Below are 20,912 nucleotides of genomic sequence, written 5' to 3' on the forward strand. Positions count from 1 at the left end.
ACCAGATTACTTAGATAAATGCTTTTACAATTTTAACAAAATGGCTACAATAATATCGCGGGGTCTCCATTCAGGCTGAACATCCACAGAATGCCAGCAGTAATATATTGCATATGAAAGATGCCTCTGTGGAATTTCCACAGGTCCCGCTTATTATTATTATTATTATTATTATTATTATTATTATTATTATTATGATGATGATGATGATGATGATGATATTCTTCATGTTTCTTCCGGAGTTAGTTAAGGAAAGTAGAAAGTAGATCTTGGTTTTACTTTTGTCAGCCACTTCTTTATTTTGTCTTTTAGTCCTCACATTCCAGGAGCAAGGTTTCTGACAAAGAGGGAAGAACTGTTTTTTGGGTCAGAATCAATTCCATCTAACACTTATTGTTGGCAAAATTTTGACCATAAAGTAGTATTTTTTTTTTTTAGTTCTTTATATCATGCGGTTTCATGCCTTGTCTGGAGCAATTTCACTTAAAAAAATACTGTACGTTATACCTTGGAAAAGACCAAATGCAATTTTTAAAGGCTAAACTATTTTTTAAAAAAAGTCCAAATTCGCAAAATTTGGTTTTAAAGCAGCCAAGCTAAACAAGAATATGAAAGTGACCTCCATTTAATGTAGCTTCGTTTTCAAATATCATTATAATAATATATGACTATTGTTGTAACGGTGTGACAAATGAACTCCTAGTAATTTCGATGTGCAGCTGTTTTTCACTGAAGAAAAAAAAAAATCAGCAAAAACGTTATACAAAAAAAAGGGGGGGGGGCATTTGTAAGAAACGGAGCCAAAATAATAAAAAAAAACATTGTCTGTCAAAGGACTAAATTGTTTCTTACGATGTGATTTTATTATTTATATTGAACTATGTAGCACAATATTACTTCATGAGTATCTATAAGGACTTATTAATTCATCTCATTTGCATCAGTTTTATGTTTAAAATATAATGAACACTATTTTCATAGAAATATTAATAAACTCATATTTGATACGTTTATTGCTTTTCTGTCAAAAACACTAATTTTTTTGCACTATCCAGAAAAGTATCGGCTTTATCCGCACATATTTGTTGATTCAATATTTTTTTTCATCCCGTGGCGTCTGTTAGTTATTATGTACTCATTAGGAATAATCACACAAGCCATCATCAAAGATTTCTCTTTGAGAACAACTTGTGGTGTTCTCTGGCATCTGAGTAACAATAAGTCTCCCCAGATTATCAGTACCCTCCATCTCTTTCGATAACCATTGCAGTTGAATTTGCATTATCATAACAGCTGCTTACCATTGATTTCTTGTTGGCAGCGACCACTTGTTCCATCTTTAAAAGCAACATTTTATTCTCTCTGTTTTAATTTTCTTATCATTTTGTTTTTGATTGGGATGGAGCATTCTACCAGATGCCAGACATTCATCTACTAATTCAATTACTCCTACCGAGAGATCTTTTCAAGATTCTAACCATTCCTTTGACCATTATACATTTTTCAATGGTGTGTAAAGGATAACCATCAGCCAGAAAAATTTTAGTTATGCTTTGAAGTTCTGCATCTACTTTAGTTGATTGGTTGGCTGGTTGTTTTTGCTTTATGGCATATCAACCCTTTTCAGGTTATTTAATGCCGAATCTTGTAATTTTGAAGAAAAATGTTTTTATAGAATCTTTTTTTTTTTAAAGTCGGTTTCTATTTAACCCATAGTTAGGCCCCTAACAGGTACGAATCCAGTTATTTTGAAGAAAAATTTAATATATATATATGTGTGTGTGTGTGTGTGTGTGTGTGTGTGTGTGTGTGTGTGTGTGTGTGTGTATATGTATTTTTTTCAATTCGGTTTCTATTTAACCCATAGTTGGAACCCTAACAGGTACTACCACTCTGGGTCAGAATGGACCTGGGAGCAATGGCAATTAAGAGGTGGCTCCACACTCCCCAAAGCCCACAAACTGAGGCCTCACCATCGGATATAGTTTAAGATCATATCCAAGACCTCTACTTTAGTACTAGAGCGAATCTGATATAAAACTGTGTATATAATGACTCTGTTATATAGTCTGGTCTGTATAACTGGTGTATATAACAGTTTGTCTAATGTGTTTGTAACGTCTATATTGGTTCACAACTAGTTTTGCCACGAGCAAAGATATTGTTCAGTTACCTCTTTTATGCATTTTTATTAATACATATTTATTCATTGTTACTGTGTCTTCCTTGTCATTATTTCAACCACTAACATTACAACGATCTTCAGATTACATGTGAGGATCTCGGCTAACTATTTGCTCAAATCATTTTTGGTGGAATCTGCCATGGAAAGAATTTTTATTTTTTTTTTATTTTTTTTTTTTTACAAAGGCATCACCACATTATCAAGGCCCAGAGGCCACTCAAGGATAAGGGTTAAAGAGTGTACAGTAGAAATTGGTCAATATAGTAATCATTAGTAATGAAAATTTGGTAAATTTAATAACTTATATGGAACGGCTCATCAAGAACTTATTTACTTTAGACTTGAACACAACCATATTGTAGTCAGCCGGAAAGCAGGAAAACGGAAGACAATTCCACAGGCGTGCAGTTCTAAGAAAGAAGCTTTGTTCATGGAATCTACATTTAGGTTTAGGCACAGATAAAGAGTGGGGGGAATTAATGATAGTGTTTACAGCTAGACGAGTGTTTCTTGTGAAAGTTTTGCGAGGGGGGACCATAGATTGAAGCTCAGTTGAACACTTTCCATGAAAATAACGATACATCAGAGACAAACTCGCAACATCTCTTCTGTGAGATAGAGGTTGCAAGGAGGAGAAAAGGACATCTCCTACGAGGCTACAAAGTCTATTTTGAACTCTATCAAGGCAGGACAAGTCCTTTCTAGCAGCTCCTGCCCAGATGTGACAACAGTATTCCATCCTTGGATGTACCTGGCTCTTATATAGATAGAGAATAGCATCAGCAGTGAGATATCTACTGGATCGATAGAAAGATCCCACCATTTTTCCAGCGGCCTTGGCAACAGATTTGATATAAGTGTTCCATTTAAGATCAGGAGTAATGGTCAAGCCCAGAAGCTTGTCAAAACTTGAGGCCTCCTGAAGACAAGAGCCATTCATTTCAATTGATGACAAATGTGGATTAGAATGTTGATGATGTAAAGAGAGAAGCTTGGTTTTAGATGCATTAAAAGTAACCAGTCACTCCTTTCCCCATTGTACTACGTGCTCAAGATCAGAGGAGAGAGAATTGGAGAGAACTTGGTCGTTTACTGTCTTAGATGTGCTACCATAAATGGTAGTGTCGTCAGCATAAATGTCTACAAATGATGTAAGGATATGATTTGGAAGATCATTAATGTAGATCAGGAAAAGAGTTGGGCCCAGGATGGATCCCTGAGGGACACCGGCATTAATACTGTGAGCTTCTGATTTTTGCCCCTCAACTACTACTCTTATGAACCTATCAGAAAGAAATGATTTAATAATTGAGAAGACTTTTCCAGCTATACCATAGCTAGCGATCTTATGAAGTAAACCTTTATGCCATACCCTGAATCTCATATGAACTTTTTCCCTATAGGGCTTTGGGTAACTCATCCATACTGGGACGCTGGGGATCCAATGGACGAATTTGACCATAGGTCTCTTTGTAAAGTTATCCTCTTTTATGAAGTCTGAGAAAGTGACCTTATTGTTTGGCTTCTCTCTTTAGTGTCCCGTTGCTAACATTGGCATTGCCTAAATGCTTGAATTTTGTAGCATCACCAAGTATCAGCATAATATAATTGCTGTGGTCGAGAATAATGGCTCCTGAGCCTTGTGTCTGGTTTCTCTATTAGATTTCAGGACTTTAATGGCCTTAAAATGGTTGACTTGCACCTCAAAGCATTTTGAGTCAATAAGACAAAACTGTAGGCAAGATCAACAAGATGTTCTCTTGGTAATGCTGTGCCCTCAGACGAAGAGAACACGTGTTTCTTAAACTGTAGATACAGCATTTCAAATTCAGCAAACACATCCTCCTTATTAATATAAGTGAAGAAGGTATGCATTTGGTAGGACAACTTAATCGGCGTCAGGCAAGGAATATTTAGAAAAATAAAAAACATGACTTTCACTAGTTTGACCCGAGCCGAACTTCCTATTAATGAGAAAGCTTAAAAACAAAAAAAAAACAAAAAAACTTTGAGTTTTCGAGGCAAGTTTGTCTTTTGCAAAACATCACCAGCTGAGAATTGCATTTTTGTCAAACAATGATAAAACCAACCAAACAAGACGACACAGCCGGAGATTTGCTGTTTATTGAAACCAAAACTACTGATAAATCGATCCGACTTGACAAAGAATCGAGCTTTTCTATTTTAGAAACCCTGGCTTCAAATTGTCAAAAAAAAAAAAAAAAAAAAAAAAAAATTATAGATTAAGATAAAATAAATATGAAAAAAAAAACGAATAAAATAATCTAATCTAATATATAAAAGGCAAACTGTGTTTGTATATCTTCCAAAAACTTTTGACAGACGTGCCAGAACGTCATAAAATCAGCATCGTTTTAAAGCTTGGTCTCTCTGAAGACAAATATAAAAAAATTGGCCATAAACATTAATTCCTTCACCCTCAACTGGGTAGTTTTCTACAAGGAGGAGTCACTTTTTACGTTGGCATTTTTGTAAGTCATCATCTCCGTTGGATTGACTGTCTTTAATTTGAACGCTCGCGACTTTCAGTTTAACTTTTTTTTAAAACACCTCTCTCCACTTTTGGGGTTCCTTACTACACCACCTCTCCACACTCAGGCAATGCCAGGTACCCCTGCTAGTCTATTATAGAAAAGGTAAAATGTGTGTGTGTTTGTATGTCTGCCAAAATCTTTTGACACACACAACGGATCCTGTCAAGATTGATATCGTTTTGAAGCGCTACGTCTAGGACGACAAATAAAAAAAGAATTGGCCCAAAACATGAATTACTTCACCCTCAACCCGGTCGTTTTTTACAAGGAGGGGTCGCTTTTTTTGTCGCCATTTTCACAAATCATCGTCTCCGTTGGATTAACTATCCTTAATTTGAATGCTCGTGACTTCCGGTTGCACAATGGGCGCATCAGCTAAGACCTTAGGTTTTTTTTTTACCTTCTTTTCCTCCTTCGCGTTACGGGTTCGAGCCTTCCTGCCTACTACCACTTTTAAAAAAGAATTTTTTTTTAACATCTCTCTCCACCCAAACTGCCTACTGTTGTTTTGACCCCCCCCTGCTCCTACCACTCTTTTTTTAACACCTCTCTTCCCCCTGCCCCCGGGGTTCCTTATTATATCACCTCTCCACACCTGGGCAACGCCGGGTATCCCCGCTAGTTTAAAATAAAATAACATAAAATAATAAAAAAAATAATACCTTTATAAAATGCAATAAAAATACTATGTTAATATACATAACTTTCTTTGATGTAAATTAACAATTTAACATATTGATATTAATATAGTAAAGAGTTTGCTTTAAGCTACAATACAACTAACGTGTGGCTTTCGGAGATGTGATATATTATCATATTTTATATTGATTAATTCTTTCATTTAAGTATTAATATTATTTGAAAATTAATAAAAGGTAATGAAATCGTTAATGTGGTAATATTCATAAATGACCTTGATAAAATTGTTTCGGAGATGGGTATATTTGCTAATGACGTCACGCTCTATAACAGGTACGAGGGGAAAACAAATGAACACGTATCTAAGGAAATGGCAGAAACACTAGAGGATGACTTCCATTCTGTAGTGGAATGGGGACAAAAATGGATGGTCACATTCGATGCTGCTAAGACTAAGCTTGTTTCCTTTAATAACTACAAGAAACCTTCTCTCTAAGGCCACCATTCGCCCACGTATGAAGTACTGTTGTCACATTTGGGCTGATGCATCTGCTGCTTGTCTCACTCCTAGACAAGGTTCAAAAGAGAGTCGCCAATCTGATAGGTCCTGAACTGTCATTTAGGCTTCAGCCTCTGTCCCATTGACGAAATATTGCATCTCTCTGCCTGTTCTACAAGTACTTTAATGGTGAATGGTCTGACGAACTACAAGCACTTGTACCTCATCGACGTGACTACCCCCGACAAACCCAACAAGCAACTAAGTCCCACCCCTTTACAGTAGAGATCCCTAGGTGTAAGAAAGCCTTTTACTCCAATAGTTTCTTCCCCAGAACTGCAAGACTTTGGAACTCCCTTCTGGGATTCTGCTTTCCCAACCGTACTGATATGCAGAAGTTCAAGTGTAATGTGAACAAACATCTTGCTACTCATCTCCCTTCATAATGCCCCTGCAACTTATGTCCCTGATAGTAGCCCCCTACTTCAAAGTGGCACTGTGCCTTGTTTGGGGTGAAAATTGATTAAAAAAAAAAAATAAATAAATATATTCGAAAATTTTTATAGGGAATTTAGTTTGTAGATTAAATTAGTTATTTAATTCATAGTAATAAATAGGAAAATAATCTATCTATCTATCTATCTATATATATATATATATATATATATATATATATATATATATATATATATATATAAAAGATCAAATGTGTGTTTATGTGTGTTTGCATGTCTCCCAAAAACTTTCAATGCATGCAACGAACACTGACAAAATCGGTATCGTTAAGAAGGATCCATCTCTCGGACAACAAATATCCAAAAATTGTCCAAAAATATTAATTCTTTGACCGTCAACTGGGCCATTTTTTGTTCCCAAAGAGGGGTCGGTTTTTGCAGCAACATTTTTGCAAGTTATCCATGCCTTGCGATCTCAACGTACATATAAAAGATGTTATTTCGAAAGCCCGTGATGTCACAAGTCGCTTTTTTCACCCCCTTTTCCTTTTAGTGTTACAGGTTTGTAAGAGTATCTTGTGTAGGAGACGGTGAGACTCGTCGTGGGCGACGAAGCGTTTCACTGAAGAACCACGGTAACACACAGCAAACCAACAAACAATGACAGCCACGGCGCGAAGGCAACTAACAAAGCTCAGCTGACTGCACGAATAGAAACGGAACCCAACGGTCACTGTACTGATCGCCACGAATGTCAGAACCCGACTGCCTCGCACCTCCAATGGACCGATTTTTATTACTCAAGATGGCCTAGCTAATTTGCATCCCCGCGAGATCTCGCACGATCCTGCGAGATTCCGTCTCTAATAAAAGCAGGCAGGCGCCATCTTGAAACTCTTTCTTCCGCTGCCCCGACCACAGGATCAGCCACCACCCCACACGCCAGATCACATACGTGACACGGCGGACGTGGCCGTTTGATTCGAGCACTCCTGCGGAGGGGTATTGCCGGGACTTCCTCATCGGAGCTCTCAGAAGTGGCATCGGAAGCATCAGCATCAGCATTAGAGCTCGCAGTTGAGTCACCAGGTTCGTGGGGCACGGGTTGGATCCATCGCTCATCGTCGGATGACTCGCTACTTCCACTGCTTGCCGATTGGTCAGCGCTTAGAGCGGGCCGGACATCCCTTACGTGGCGCGGAGTATCATCGACTAGTATGGCCTGTTCACTGATGACGCCGGTGACCCGCCCCCTCCAAAAGCTGCTGGTGCACCGGCCGCCGGGTGGCTTCACCCAGACGGTGTCTCCCACTTGGTACGTCCCCTGGGGTTCTCGTTGGTCGGGTAGACACACTTCAACGTCCTTGACGCGCACGTGGTAGTGATGAATCGCATCAGCGGGCGCACTGCCGCCAGTCACGGTGTCCTTAGGCGTTGTGTTGTATCTGTAAACCGCCTCCGCGATCGTACACTTCTTCCTGGCCGCGATCCTCTTCACGGTTCGGTGGCATCGCTCCGCTATGCCGTTGCCGCTCGGCACATACGCGCATCGGTGTCGAAGGCGGATCCCCCAGTTGTCCATAAAATGCCTAAATTCCCTGCTGCAGAACGCCGTGTCGTTATCCGTGAGGATCTCCTCAGGCGGCCCCCTTTCGTAGAATATGGATTCCAATTCGTGGATGACACTGGTGGAATCCTGCCTTGCCAATTGGCGCCAAATCGCGAACCTCGTTGGCCCGCAGTCTATCAGCGTGAGGAAGTGTTGGCTGCCGTAGTGGGTTATATCCATACCCAACCGACTCCAAGTCGCGTCCACTCCCAGCTGTCCTTTCCGCCATCTGGCTGGGGCGGGGTCGATGGACTGGCACGTTTGGCACTCCCTGACCACTGCTCTTACTGCGCTTTTTGGTATTGATGGTCTAGCCAACTTCACAAAGTAGTAGGTCCGTTGCACTCCGGGGTGCCCACTGTCGTGATGTATCTTCCTGATTTCGTCCTCCTCGACGGAGGCAGCACACAGAGGCAATGGCTTAGCTTCTTTCTTCATAGCCTCATACCATCTCCGTGGTACCCGAGTGAGCTTGTCGGCGAGGTTATAGTCCGAGGTGACGAGCACTACGTCTACGGACAGGTTGTACTCCGTCACCAGTTTTTTCACAGTCTCAAGCCTCCGTCTTATCAGCATTTCGCTGGCTGCCTTGGTGCGTGCCCTGGCCTTGCTCGTGAGTGTGTCCGACACCCAGTGGTGCACGCAAAGTGAGTCAGTGTGCACACGCAGTTTCTTCACTTCCCATTGAAGTGCCAGGTTAATGCCCTTTATTACAGCGTCGAGTTCTGCCAGGTTGATATGGGCAGCATCATTTGCCGGTCGCAGCCAGCAGGCATCCTCAACTACGGCTCCATCTTTCTCCAAAACTACACCGATCGCTAGAGAACTTGCGTCCACCCACACGCTCAGTTCGTCTCCCTGCACGCACCAGTCCCCTGTGGCGGGGTCATTCTTTTTCACACTAGCGACGGTCTCCTTTAACATTCGAACCAATAGTTCGTCGGTTATCTCATCGTCCCAGCCTTTGCTGACCGCATTTGCCCTCCTTTTTATGACGCCTGTCGCTGCACGAACCCATCCGCATACTGGAAGGTGCCCCACAAGTTTCCCGCACAGGGAGAACACGGCACGTCTTGTGTAAACGTCGGGTACGTCGGGAACTGCGGTTCCACGCCTCCACTTCAGGATCCCTCGCTCCTCTTGAACGCTCAAGCCCAATACGCGGACACCATCCTCAAGCCGCTCAGAGTCCTTGCAGTTTAGACCAAACTCGGCAAGTTTGGATCTTACACGCGAAGAGGACACGATATCTTCGTTCACGTATATATCGTCAATATACGCCGATGTTCCCTTTCTGATCCATTCTTCTTGTGACAACACGGCATTGACGATAACCTTCATTATCTGGGGTGCTACGTTTAGCCCAAATCCGAGTCGCGTAAGACAGTATCTCTTCCCGGAAAACATCACTGTCTGGAAAGGCCACATCGCCTCGCCGATCCGGACCAGCAGGTATGCTTTTCTCAAGTCCAGTAGGGACACATTGGACCCCTGCCGGCGCCACTCTCGCAGCTTGCTGGCACAGACGTCGGCGTCCGCTGTGAACGCATCAACGTGCGCATTCAACTCACGGTAGTCCATTACCGGCCTCACCTTTGACTTGTTAGGTTGGGCAACTGCCATCAGCGGTATCAGGCCCTTGGGGGGTCCAAGTTTGTCGTAGGGGTATGGAATCAGCCAACCGTTCTTAATCCATTCACGGAGCTCGTTTTCGTATGCAGGCCTTATCTGGTCGGGCATACGGTACTCTGCCACTTTGTTTTGTAGTTTGGCCGGTTCCTTGTCTTCTGACCACCTCCAAGTGGCGGTCCACGCCTTCTTTTGGTCGTCGAATTCCGCACTGAAGTCCGGCTGGTCGACTCTTAGTGCTGCGCACACCGGGGGTCTATCCTGAAACTCTACAACGCCAGCGCGCGTTATGCGCACGCCGCCCAGGGCTTTGATGGCATCGTAGCCTAGCAACAGGTCGAAACTCAGCGGCTTTTTGCGTGTCACCAGCGCTTCGACGTTGGCCGAGTTCCCAGTTCTTGTGCGAATGTGTACCACACCCACGCCGCAACACATTCGTATTTTTCCAGTGATGGTAGTTATCCTGACGTTCTTCTTTTTCCACGCCCGACAGAAGTCCGCACACACTATGGTGCGGGAGCAACCGGAATCAAGGAGGGCTGAACATAACGTGTCATTAACTCGGACCTGAATGACAGGGAGCGCCTTGTTTATTTTCTGTTCGGGGAAGAGGTCGGCACTGGCACCTTGTCCCCGTGCCCGTTTCCCGCACAGTCTCGGGCCATGTGCCCAGTCTTGTTACAGCGGTAGCAGCGAACAGCCGTCGACCGCCTTCTACAATTTCTTGCCATGTGGCCCCGCCCGTTGCATCTGTAGCAGATGACATCACCTTGCGGGCTGGGTCCCTGAGACGGTCCTTCGCCACTTGGTGGGGCCTGTGCGACGGCGACTACCGGTTCCTGCACCGTCGAGTCATCCTTCATTATTGTCCTGGCTCTGTCCACTAGGTCACTCAGCGGTAGTGAGGACATGGTAGAGGTTGCTCGCAGGAGCTGCTTTGCTCCAGCGGGGAGTCCTGACAGGAATTTGTAGGCTAGGGCCCTCTCGGGAAGACCGCCGAACAACACCGTCAGCTTCTTAAGTTCGGCGAGATACACGTCCACAGTTTCGCCCAAGCGTATAGACCTCGTCTCAAACTGCTCCCATGCAGTGGCGGGGTCAGTGGCGAACGCCCTGTACAACGCCGCCTTGATACTCGAGTAGTCACACTTCTCCTCAGCGCTGAGTTGCTGATATACAGCGAAGGCCCCGCCGGTCAGCCGCAGAGGAATCACGCGCTCGACATTTTTCACGCCGGACAACTGACAATGTAACTCGACCTTCTCAACCCAGCTGAGTACCGGGTCGGATCCGTCGAATTCCGGTATCAACTTTAGATCGAACCTATCCGCCATTGAAGAAAAGAAAACCAAGTTCGGAGTGGGGAGGCCGAAATAGCTTGTAAGAGTATCTTGTGTAGGAGACGGTGAGACTCGTCGTGGGCGACGAAGCGTTTCACTGAAGAACCACGGCAACACACAGCAAACCAACAAACAATGACAGCCACGGCGCGAAGGCAACTAACAAAGCTCAGCTGACTGCACGAATAGAAACGAAACCCAACGGTCACTGTACTGATCGCCACGAACGTCAGAACTCGACTGCCTCGCACCTCCAATGGACCGATTTTTATTACTCAAGATGGCCGAGCTAATTTGCATCCCCGCGAGATCTCGCACGATCCTGCGAGATTCCGTCTCTAATAAAAGCAGGCAGGCGCCATCTTGAAACTCTTTCTTCCGCTGCCCCGACCACAGGATCAGCCACCACCCCACACGCCAGGCACACACGGACCCTCTTGCGCCGAGGGCTACGGTTAGTCTCACAAGGTTTGAGCCTGGTTACTGCGGCTAATTATTTTCTTATTTTTTTTCTTTTTAATTCTTTTTTTTTTTTTTTTTGGCGCCTGCACAAGTACTCATTTTTTTGGTTTTTGATTGAAACATTTTGGGGAGGGGGTGTGTTGCTCAATAATCTTACTATACCCTCTCATCCGAGCAACGCCAGGTACCCTCACTAGTTATAGGTATAAGGGGGAGATAACTTGAAAAAATTAGGTCGCTTGAATGTGTCTTGTTTAATCCGACTGGACAAAGAATTTACCCAACTTTACAAACTAGCTTTTCTACAGGTGTTGCAAAAGTCTTGTGCACATTTCAAGTCCTCATATCTGCTTAACTATGATTGGTAGTAAGATGTGAAAGCGGTGCCATTTTAAATCTAAATGCATTAAGTTTTTTCTAAGGCTTTTGAATTTTTAATTTTTTTTTTTTTTAATCCAATAATGGCGTTCACTTAACCAGAAAAAAAGCGTTTTGTGTGTTTGAATTTGAAAAAACTAAATCATGGACACTTGTTCAACGTGCATTCCGCAGAAAAGATCTCACAACCTACAATTTTTTTTTTTTTTGTGGGGATTTGTTAAAGGACTGGTTTATATGTCTCCCATTCCAAGAGACGTGAATGAGCTGAAGACCCGTATAACAGAAGCTGTTGCAACCATTGACAATGCAATGCTAGGACACGTTTGGCAAGAATTGGACGATCGTCTTGATGTGTGTCGTGTGACCAATGGTGCTTATATTAAACATCTTTGAAAATTCCATGAAAAACTTGAGATTACAAGCTTTCTGAACATCCCAGATGCGTTTTTATATTCTTAATAGTTCTTGAGATATTCAATGTCAAAATGGGCCCAAGACTTTTCGAACATCCTGTATTTTAGAAACCCTGGCTCCAAATTGTGTGTGTGTGTGTGTGTGTGTGTATATATATATATATATATATATATATATATAGAGAGAGAGAGAGAGAGAGAGAGAGAGAGAGAGAGAGAGAGAGAGAGGGGGAGGGAGGGAGAGATTGAGTTTTAGAAAGTATAGTTTGAACAATATAAACTATGCATTCGACTTTAGAAGCTATGGGTTCGACATCAAAGAATCTTGTAACTTTTCAAGTCTACTTTGAAACTTGAAAGTTTTCATATAAAAATAATGTGCCATCCTATTTTGATGCCAGATTAAATCGACAAAAGAATACAAACATAATAAAAAAAAGCATAACTATTATTAGTGACGTCAAAATCACCGCAAATAACAACATTACTAGATAAGCGGAAATATTCCGTGAATATAGTGTTTGAACAAAAGCCGACCTTTTCAGAATGGGATGGGCAAACACATTCTCCTATATGTAAGAGAAGTGCGGACGGAGGGGGGGGGGTTATCCAGCTGGAGCAAAAGCTAATAAAAAGAAAGTACTTGTCCAGAAACCCCCTCCACCCTATGAAAAAACAAAAAAATAAAGAAAAATTTGTAAGATGTACAAACCAGTGATGGAAAAAAAAAAAAAAAAAAATATTGCACACCAAAAATCAAGTTGATGAAGTAGTTTTGTTTTTAAACTAGCAGACCACCCGGCATTGCCCGGTTGTAAAATACGCAATAAATATTATATTTTAATTCATACAGAAACTGATGTGCATGCGAGTATTATGGTTTTTCTAAACAGTTCATTTCTTGTAAGTAAAAAAAAAAAAAAAAAAAAATGCGGACTGAGATCGAAACTAAAACCTTAAACATTAGGCCAGCTTGACACGATTTTTAAAAAGTGTTTTCAAACCTACTTATTCTTAACATAGGGAATCTGTCGTGTGAACAATTCATGCGTGCACATTCATGAAACAGTTAACAAACAGATACAAATCCAATCATCTACACGTACCGAGTTTCCAATTTTGACCCTTAGCAGCCCTTTTTTTCAGACGAAAAACGATAAAAAAGTTTTCCCCTGTCTGAATACCCTATATACCAAATTTCAAGTTTGTAGATTAAAAATTCATTGAGTATATAGGTTGAGAAGTGTCCTCACGCACACACATTCTCACTTGTATAGATATATAGATAAGAAAACCAAATTTTGTGGCTAAAACAGTGACTATATCACGATGCAATCTTGAAAACAGGTTGAAAGAACATTGGAAATAACTCCACTTAATTCAAACTTTTGCTAGATTTTAGAAAGCCATTCTTAACATGGGTATGGGAGCATCAGAAAAACTAAAATTCGCTTAAAAATGATTTTCTTTATAAAAATAAAACTACTTCATCAATTCACAGGATTTTTAGCGTACAATGCCTTCTTTCGGTTACTTTATTTTTAGTTTTTAATAATGAGGCAATTCTTAACAACCACCAAAAGGAGACTTAATGGGAATAGCTACGACAACACAGATGGCCGATGGTCAAGTTGACCAGTGTGTCCTCGCTAACAATAAACTTCCCTTATGCCAATTCACTTTTTTTGGTATTTCATTTTACTTCAGTCAAAGTTCTCAGAAATGGAGGGACCCCTTTCCTGGGGCTAACATTTGATCTCTATATGAGATATATAGAAATTCGAATGTTCCAAGTGATTTTTCAATTAATTTATAAAATTGATTGATTGATTGTTCAGTGGTGTAATATCCCTAACCCCTCATCCCTTGAATGAACTCTTCTGTTAACTATAAATGCTGTGTGATTAACGCTATTTGTGACTTGCTTTCTTTTGTGAATAAAACCTTTACAAAGGTATTCGGCTCTCCGTTTTTCACTTCAAGTGGGGAGGGGATGCCATATTTCTGGGTTTTTCTATTTTTTGTTTCATTTGACTTCAAAGTTCTAAAAAAATGAAGGGACCCTCTTCCTGAAACTAACACTTGATCTCTATATGGGATACATAGTCAAATGTTCTATTAAAATGCTTTACCTTTTAAAACGTTGCGTTAGTAAAAAAGTTGGGAATATAACTTTCCTCCGACCATTTTAATAAGTTATAGTATATCTTTCTTGTGCTATGTTGGTCTTTCTGGATTTCAGGACAAAAATTCATCTATTCTCGTGGAGTATCCGACTTCATGCTGTTACTTGAGGTAACACCACTTAAAGAAGTTTCACCATTCCTTGTAGGTTAGCCATAATAATGAGATCTTATTTGAGCCATGAATAATATGTGATTTTAAATATTTATTACTTGTAGGGAAAAGTGTCCTCATCATTTCAGATAACATCATTTGGAGAAAGTGCATCATTCCTTGTAAAGAAGTTGCGAAAATTATTTTTCTCTGCCCAATTGACCATTTAAATATTTTATAGTATATCTTTCTTTAGGTCTCTTGGTCTTACTGGATTTTAGGGCAAGAATTTATCTAGTCTGGTGGAGTATCCAGCTTCGTGTTGTTACTTGAACATAACTTGGAGAAAGTGTGCCATTTTTTTTTTATAAAAGCCTGTGTAGGTTAGCCATACCGAGGAGATCTTATTTGAGCCATCAATACCATGTGATTATGAATATTTGGTCAGGGTTTACTTGTCAGGAAAAGTATCTTCATGGCAGGTTGACCTGACAAACTCCTGTACAGAGAAACTTTAGACACTCAAGAACAGTGCCTAGTAAGCAGTCAACCTCTCTTATGTGCATATGTATGTCCAGGGAGGAATGGGTTGAGCAAAGAAAAAAAAAGGGGGGGGGGAGAGAAGGATAGAAGTTATGTTGCACTTTTGTCCCGGGCAATACCATGTAGCCCTGCTAGTAATAGTATTAAAACAATAAGATCACAGCAGACATGGTACTCAATCCTCGGTATTTTTCAGTTCATATAGGCAAATATTTCTCATTGATTTTCATGATTTCATCCTATTTATAACATTTTATCCTCATATTAATGTGCACATTGTGAATTGCTTAATAAGAATTTACTAGCGGGAGGGGGGGGGGCGCCTGGCTTTGCCCGGTCGTAAAATACGCTTAAATACGATATTTTAATTTGTCCAGATTTCGTATGTATTATTATAGTCAAGATTACAAAAGTAAAAAAAAAAAAAAAAAAAAAAAAGTATTTGGGTGCCATCAGTTGGAATGGAAACCGAAAACAAAACCATAGCATTCAAAGCTGGTGACGTTACCACTGTACCAACGTGACATGCATATGAACTGATTAAACATAAAAAATAAACTAAGATGAATGTAGAAAATGTATAACGATTTTTTTTCAATTTTGACCCATTTTTGACCCCTAAAAAAAAAACTATTTTAACCGGCTAAAGCCGCATAAAAGAACGGTTCATAAAAACTCCAATCATTTGAAGCCCCTAGCGCCATCCTGCGACTTTTAGTTTCGAAAGAGATGGTTTAAAAATATGGAGACAGACAGACATATAACCTTTTACATATTAGACTCGTAATATTTTATTAATATTATAATGTCCATACATGATGAAATAGCTCTCAGGAGGTCTATAACGAAATTGGTATTTCAAACTGAAACATTACAGATTGTTAAATATGCTATTTCAAACCTAATATGTTTAATATGCTATTTCAAACCTAATATGTTTAATATGCTATTTCAAACTTACAGAGCCTTTAATAGAATTGCTTGGTTACGTTTAAAAAGCACAATAAAGACCATAGCATGTATCATTCCAATAATTATAAGAGAAACTGGACCCATGAAAAAGAATTTCAAAAACTACTTGGCAAATATACCTGGTGAATGAAGTGCAAGAGAGATTCAAATAATTGCGCTTAGAGAGAATTAGTTAGCTTAGTTAGAATCTTAAAATGATCTCTCGGTTGGAATATATGAGATAGCGGGTGAATGTCTGACATCCGATCGATTGCCCCATTCCCAAGTTGGACAAACCTGATAAGAATTTTTTTTTTTTAAGTACTGAACAGTAACACTAGAGATGAATTACTGCAAAGTTGACCTGAACTCCTGACTATAAAAAAAGAAATGCTCTCTTCAAGTGAAATAAAACGATCCCAACAAATAAATAAAAGGGGTCAAGGGCAGGATTTGAGATATAACCTCGGGCTCGGGTTAGGATTGGGGTTAGAGTTATTCTTAAATGAAGCCAAACAGTTGTGTGTAAACGGTGTATTGCCTTAAGGTTCATGTCAGAGCCTAGAAAGAACAATGCTTGTATTTAGTTCTTATATCTTAAAAGCAGACCGCCCGGCGTTGCCCGGTCGTATAATATGCATAAACATTATATTTTAATTCATACAGAAACTGAGACCTGTGCATGCGAGTATTATGTTCTTTGCTAAACTGTTCACTTCTTGTAAGTAACAAAAAATAAAAATATTCAAGCTGAGATTGAAACCAAAACCTGAAGACATTGAGTCAAGTACGATAACCATTAGACAACCTTGACACGCATTTAAAAGGTGTTTTCAAACCTACTTATTCTTAACATAAGGAACCTGTCATGTGAATGATTCATGTATGTGCATTCGTGAAACAGTTGCCAAACTGATAAAAATCTAACGACCCCCCCCTATGTACCAATTTTTCTATTTTGACCCTTTAGCAGCTTTTTTCTTGATGTCTGAATACCCTATATACCATATTTCAAGTCTGTAGATCAAATATTTGCTGAGTATATAGGATGTGCGTGTCTGTCAGGACACTTCTCAACCTATATACTCAACGAATGTTTGATCTACAGACTTGAAATTTGGTATACGTCAAAACATTCTTAATTCATTACCCGCATAGCAGCAGCCGTATAGCGCAACGGTTAGAAGCTCCGACTGTCGTTTGGGCAATCGGGTTTTGATCCTGGCTTGAGGTAGTTGCTTATCTAGCCGCACTGATGAGCTGTGAAACAGCGAAACAGTATTGTATGTGGATGAATATATATATATATAGAAAGAGAGAGAGAAAGACAATCAGAGATAGATTATATCAAACAATGAAAAAATAACAATAAGTAGATAATACTACTTTCGTTCATAAGCATAAGTATATACAGTGCTTAGCAAATTTAAGCACTTGTGCATTTTGGTTATCTTGGACAATTTTCTTTTGCTTTCGTTTTTGACGAACTCCTTTCAGAACAAGGGGAGACAAATCAACAAAACCCGAACCAAAAATGTCAAAGTTTCGCATAACTCTCATCCATTCTTTCATTGTGACCAAACTATTGCAGTCTCCTGTTATGTCCTGTGCACATACCTAAGAAATTCTTCCGTATGTTGACAATGATTTGCTAGTTAGTAATTTTCAAACAGATAATAGCAGTGGAAACAAATTGTTTACAATAGGATGGCATTAAAGTAAATTTTTTTTTTTTTACTTTTTTAAATTTGGCACTCGTGCATTTTAGTACTTTTGGACATTTTTTTTGTTTCATTTTTGAAGAGCTTTTTTCAGAACATGGGGAGACAAATCAAGACGACTCTATTTGAAAATGTCAAAGTTTCACATAACTTTTAATTAAATAATAAAATAAATACACAAAATAAAAATATTAATTATCTGAACTTTTAGTGAATTAAAATAAAATTAAGAAAATTCTAACATAAATAAAAAAATTTTTTCATTTTCTTATAATAGCAGTCGAAACAAGTTATTTAGAATAGGACGCCATTAAAGTTTTTTTTTAATACTTTTTTTAACGTGTATAAAACTTTGGCACTCATGCATTTTAGTTATTTTGGTATAATTTTTTGGATTCATTCTTGAAGAACACTTTTCAGAACACCAAGAGACAGACAAATCAAGAAAACCCTATCTTTTTATTTATTTATTTATTCATTTTTTTTTACAAAATATAAACTTTCATAATAAATAAGGGCACTTGCAGAATTTTCTTAATTTTATTTTAATCCAAGAAAAGTTCAGATAATAAATTATTTTGTGTTATTGAATTATTTTAGTGTATTTGTTTTGTTTTTACTAAAATATTATGCATAACTTTGACAGGATCAGGTCATATGTCATATCAATGAGAAACTATTATTAAATTAGCTATGAGAAGGAACACTAAGTTGGGGTGACCTTTCAATTATTTCTGACTCTGGCCAATTTTCTGGGATAAAATCCGGTTGTAAGGAATTTCCTGAAACAAGCCTATTGCAAACACCATCACAAAGAACCGGACTCTTGGTAAATATTGGTTTTGTGATCTTATTTTCTGACCGAAGTAATATATTATATTTTCTCAAACTCGGTTATTACACTGCGGAAAAAGCTAGTTTAATAAAAAAACCTGATTTACCTCCCTTACACGTTTTTCTTGTAAATATTTGTTTTCATTGTTTATCTGTTCAATAAATTGTTTTTCTCTTGAATTCCTTCTTTTAGTTTCTTTTCAATATATGTTATGTGTCTATCCTTAGATATTATCTTGCACATAACAAAATGCCCAAAGAAACATAAGTAATTATTGTTAAATGCATGCAAATTAATTCAACCAGAAATTTTGACAATACCAACTGATGCGTGATACAAAATATGTTGTTTGAAATCTCAATTTGCTATCACCAGACAGATCACAACAAACGATAAAGTTGATTAAAGAAATATTAAATAAACAAAAACATAGTTCATACATTTGAAGGCCACAAAAGTTATTAAAACAGAAATCAAATTAAATTATAAAGTTAAACGTATTCTTTAATGAAAAGAAATCCTTTTCTTGTATGTTTTTTTTTTTTTTTTTTTTACATAGGCATCACCACATTATCAAGGCCAAGAGGCCACTCAAGGATAAGGGTTAAAGAGTGTACAGTAGAAATTGGACAATATAGCAATCATTAGTAATGAAAATTTGGAAAATTTGATAACTTATATGGAACGGCTCATCAAGAACTTATTTACTTTAGACTTGAACACAACCATATTGTAGTCAGCCGGAAAGCAGGAAAACGGAAGACAATTCCACAGGCGTGCAGTTCTAAGAAAGAAGCTTTGTTCATGGAATCTACGTTTAGGTTTAGGCACAGATAAAGAGTGGGGGAAATTATTGATAGTGTTTACAGCTAGACGAGTGTTTCTTGTGAAAGTTTGGTGAGGGGGGACCATAGATTGAAGCTCAGTTGAACACTTTCCATGAAAATAACGATACATCAGAGACAAACTCGCAACATCTCTTCTGTGAGATAGAGGTTGCAAGGAGGAGAAAAGGACATCTCCTACGAGGCTACGAAGTCTATTTTGAACTCTATCAAGGCAGGACAAGTCCTTTCTAGCAGCTCCTGCCCAGATGTGGCAACAGTATTCCATCCTTGGACGTACCTGGCTCTTATATAGATAGAGAATAGCATCAGCAGTGAGATATCTACCGGATCGATAGAAAGATCCCACCATTTTTCCAGCGGCCTCGGCAACAGATTTGATGTACATGTTCCATTTAAGATCAGGAGTAAAGGTCAAGCCCAGAAGCTTGTCAAAACTTGAGGCCTCCTGAAGACGAGAGCCATTCATTTCAATTGATGCCAAATGTGGATTAGAATGTTGATGATGTAAAGAGAGAAGCTTGGTTTTAGATGCATTAAAAGTAACCAGCCACTCCTTTCCCCATTGTACTACGTGCTCAAGATCAGAGGAGAGAGAATTGGAGAGAACTTGGTCGTTTACTGTCTTAGATGTGCTACCATAAATGGTAGTGTCGTCAGCATAAATGTCTACAAATGATGTAAGGATATGATTTGGAAGATCATTAATGTAGATCAGGAAAAGAGTTGGGCCCAGGATGGATCCCTGAGGGACACCGGCATTAATACTGTGAGCTTCCGATTTTTGCCCCTCAACTACTACTCTTATGAACCTATCAGAAAGAAATGATTTAATAATTGAGAAGACTTTTCCAGCTATACCATAGCTAGCGATCTTATGAAGTAAACCTTTATGCCATACCCTATCAAAGGCTTTAGATATGTCAAGAGCAATTGCCCTAGAAAGATTGCCACCGTCGAGAGATTTGCTAATCCTATGCGATATAACTGTAAGGACATCTGCTGTAGATCTAGCAGAACGGAAACCATATTGAGTGTCACTGTGTCTATTGCATATTAATCTAAGATTTTCGTGGTAAACAACTGATGATCCCCACAATAATATTAAGACTAATGTAAATCTTTATAAGCAAAATAATGCAGTGATTACAAAAAAAAAAAGAAAAAAAAGTTTAATAAAACTTTATTTAATCATCAAATCAATAAGGAAAGAAACATTTCAAAATCTTAAAGATGGGAAGATAATAAGGACGAAATATTAGTAATAAAATAACTAACGACATTAGACTGGAGATAAACATATAAAAATACACAATAAAAATATGGGGAAAAAATTAGTAGTAGAATGAAAAAATACAGTAAAAAATACGAATAAAAATAAAATATTTTCTTTCATTTATTACACACACATAACAGCACATACACTTATTGTAAAATAAAAGCTGCCTAAAGAAACGTCATTATTGTCACACGCTTGCAAATTAACTAGACCAAAAATTTTGACGCATGACTTCTAGAAAATCTACAACAGTGTAGTAAATAATGGGCAATCAACAATTCCCCCACTATCCAA

General features: G+C 39.1%; 1 protein-coding gene across 8 annotated transcripts in view; it reads right to left on the reverse strand.

Annotated features, from left to right (window-relative positions):
- Positions 1-20,912, reverse strand: part of LOC145265627 (anoctamin-10-like) — a 329,084-nt gene that overhangs the window by 150,849 nt on the left and 157,323 nt on the right. The gene's annotated exons all lie outside the window — the stretch shown is intronic.

The sequence above is a fragment of the Euprymna scolopes genome, chromosome 40 (assembly GCF_053919585.1).
Source record: "Euprymna scolopes isolate OS-2025 chromosome 40, ASM5391958v1, whole genome shotgun sequence".
NCBI classification, from domain to species: Eukaryota; Metazoa; Mollusca; class Cephalopoda; order Sepiida; family Sepiolidae; genus Euprymna; species Euprymna scolopes.